The following is a 3,108-nucleotide window of genomic DNA, read 5'->3' on the forward strand; positions in this document are numbered from 1 at the left end:
AAGCTTTTGATGTGTGAGGGAACACAGGGCAGAGACTTGACCCTCCCCTCCTTCTTCCGGCTGGCCCTGGCCCTCGGCCTGGGCCTGCCTCCGGCCATGTGTGCCCTGGAAAGTTGAGAGTGTGTGGTGGTTCAGAATGAGTCACCCCCAGCCATGCCCTGTGATACGTGGGATTTTTTCTTTTTTTCTTAGGTTAGTCCTCTCCCAAGAATATTTTTCTCCATCGTCTTTTCAGAGAGACAGAGAGGGAGGGGGAGAAAGACAGAGGAGAGAGAGAAAAACATCTAGGTGAGAGAGACACGTCGATTGGTTGCCCCCTACACACACCCCTACCAGGACCGGGGGGCATTGAACCTGCAACCCTGGTGTAGGGCCCTTGACTGGGAATCGAACCCGCGACCTTTCAGTAGGTGGGCCGACGCTCTAACCACTGGGCACACGGGTCAGGGTGGTATGCAGAGTATGTAAGGCCAGAGGCTGGGGGGTAACCTTTGACCTTTCCCACTTACTGCCTGAAAGCGTGTAAGACAGGGGACCTGCTCCTCCCAGAGGGAGATGTCCCCATAGATAAGGGTAGTTCAGTATAAACTCCTGTGTGACAGGCAGGAACCTTTGCCCAAAGTCCTTTGTTCTAAGGTGGCCCGGCAAAGGGCTGACAAACGTGAGCTCTTCATCCCCTATAACCGGCCTTACAGCCCTTTGAAGTCCCAGGCCCCTGCCTCCCTCTCCTTGGTCCGGAAGCATGTATGGCCTTCCTGGTTTGGGCTTCTTCAGGCGTATGGGAATCCCCCAGGGAACAAAACAAGTGGTTTTCTCACCCGGCCCGTGTGGCTCAGTGGTTGAGCATCAGCCCAGGAACCAGGAGGTCACAGTTCGATTCCAGGTCAGGGCACATGCCTGGGATGCGGGCTCCATCCCCTGTGGGCGGCGTGCAGGAGGCAGCCGATCGATGATGTTTCTCTCTCATCGATGTTTCTATCTCTCTGTCCCTCTCCCTTCCTCTCTCTTTCCAAAAATCAATGGAAACATATTTTTTAAAAATACACACAAAAACAACAACAAAAAACTTGACTTTCTCCTGGTAATCGTCCAGCCAGCAGAATTAAGAAGGATGGGGAGGGGGCGGGTGTTTCCTTATCCCTGATAAGAGGGAGAGAGTGAGGTCCCGTGTTATGCAGCCCCCACTTGCAGGGTCTTTGATGAGATGGGTTGACGCATTTAAAAGTCGTAGAATCATGTCACCCAGCAGTTCCACGCCTGGGTATAGGCCCAAGTGAACGGGGAGCAGGGTCTCCAGGAGGCACTTGTACCCCCGTGTCTGCAGCAGCGTTACTCACAAAAGTCAGAAAGTGGGAGCCACCCCAGGCCCATCGAGGGAGAAAGACAAGGTCCAGCCACACAGAGGAATCTTATTCAGCCTTAAAAAGGAAGGAGAGCCCTGGCTGGTGTGGCTCAGTGGTTAAAGCACCAGTTTGGGGACTGAAGGGTCCCAGGTTCGATTCCAGACAAGGGCACATGCCTGGGCTGCGGGCTCCATCCCCAGTAGGGGCTGTGCAGGAGGCAGCCAATCAGTGATTCTCTCTCATCATTGATGTGTCCATCTCTCTTCCTCTCTGAAATCAATTAAAAATGTATGGGGGTGGGGAGTGGGGGGAGGAAGAGATTCTCTGTAAAATAAATAAAAAATATTTTTATTGCCCTAATCGGTGTGGCTCAGTGGATAGAGCGTCGGCCTGTGGACTGAAAGGTCCCAGGTTCGATTCCAGTCAAGGGCATGTACCTGGGTTGCGGGCACATCCCCGGTAGGGGGTGTGCAGGAGGCAGCTGATGGATGTTTCTCTCATTGATGTTTCTAACTCTCTATCCCTCTCCCTTCCTCTCTGTAAAACATCAATAAAATATATTTAAAAAATAAATAATGTCCCCCTAACCCGGCCAGTGGGGCTCCGTTGGCCAGAGCGCCTCAAGCTGCCCCATGCTGCACAGACCTGGCTCTGTCCTCCCTTCCCTTACCAAACAGGGAAATCTTCCTATTGTCACGGCGTCCTCCCTGTCCGCGCCTCGGCGATATGAGAGCTCCCAGGCCGCGGGTTTCTCTGGGTTTCTCGGCCGAGGACCCTGAGACCAGAATGCTTTCGGCTGGGTTTTGCTTTTGTTTCCAAAGTGAAATGAACTTGGAATTTGGAGCTGGGGGCCGGGGCAGAGAAAAGATGGGATTTGCAGGGAGAGATTCCAGCCCCACTCACACACACAGAGAGGCCTGAAGGGAGGGAGGGAGGGAGGGCCACTCTTCATTCCAGACCAGAAAACACAGGGCTGTTTCCCAGGGCCTGGGGCCCTGAACGTGTCCGGTCTACACCTCCCTGAAGGAACAACAACAATAAAAGCCTTGAAAAGGAAGGGGATTCTGATCCCAGGCCACCACAGCCATGAGCCTGGGGACCTAATGCTGAGTGAAATCCGCCAGTCGCCAGAAGACAGGCCCTAGGCTGGCCAGTATGCTCAGTGGATAGAGCGTCGGCCTGCGGCCCAGGGCCTGGGGCCCTGAACGTGTCCGGTCTACACCTCCCTGAAGGAACAACAACAATAAAAGCCTTGAAAAGGAAGGGGATTCTGACCCCGGCCACCACAGCCATGAGCCTGGCGACCTAATGCTGAGTGAAATCGGCCCGTCGCCAGAAGACAGGCCCTATGCTGGCCAGTGTGCTCAGTGGATAGAGCGTCGGCCTGCAAACTGAAAGGTCCCAGGTTTGATTCTGGTCAAGGGCACATACCAGGGTTGTGGGCTCGATCCCCAGTAGGGGGTGTGCAGGAGGCAGCTGATCGATGTTTCTAACTCTCTATCTCTCTCCCTTCCTCTCTGTAAACAACAACAAAAACACAACAACACAAAAGACAGGCCCTGTATGACTCCACTTCTAACAAGGACCCAGAGTTGTCAAATTCATAGGAACCAAAGGAGAGTCCTAGCCATTTTGGCTCAGTGGATAGAGCGTCAGCCTGTGGATGGAAGGGTCCCAGGTTTGACTCAGGTCAAGGGCACATGCCTAGGTTGTGGGCTCGATCCCCAGTTCGGGGTATGCAGGAGGTAGTCGATCAAGGATTCTC

The sequence above is a fragment of the Myotis davidii genome, unplaced genomic scaffold (genome assembly GCF_000327345.1).
Source record: "Myotis davidii unplaced genomic scaffold, ASM32734v1 scaffold1173, whole genome shotgun sequence".
Lineage (NCBI taxonomy): Eukaryota > Metazoa > Chordata > Mammalia > Chiroptera > Vespertilionidae > Myotis > Myotis davidii.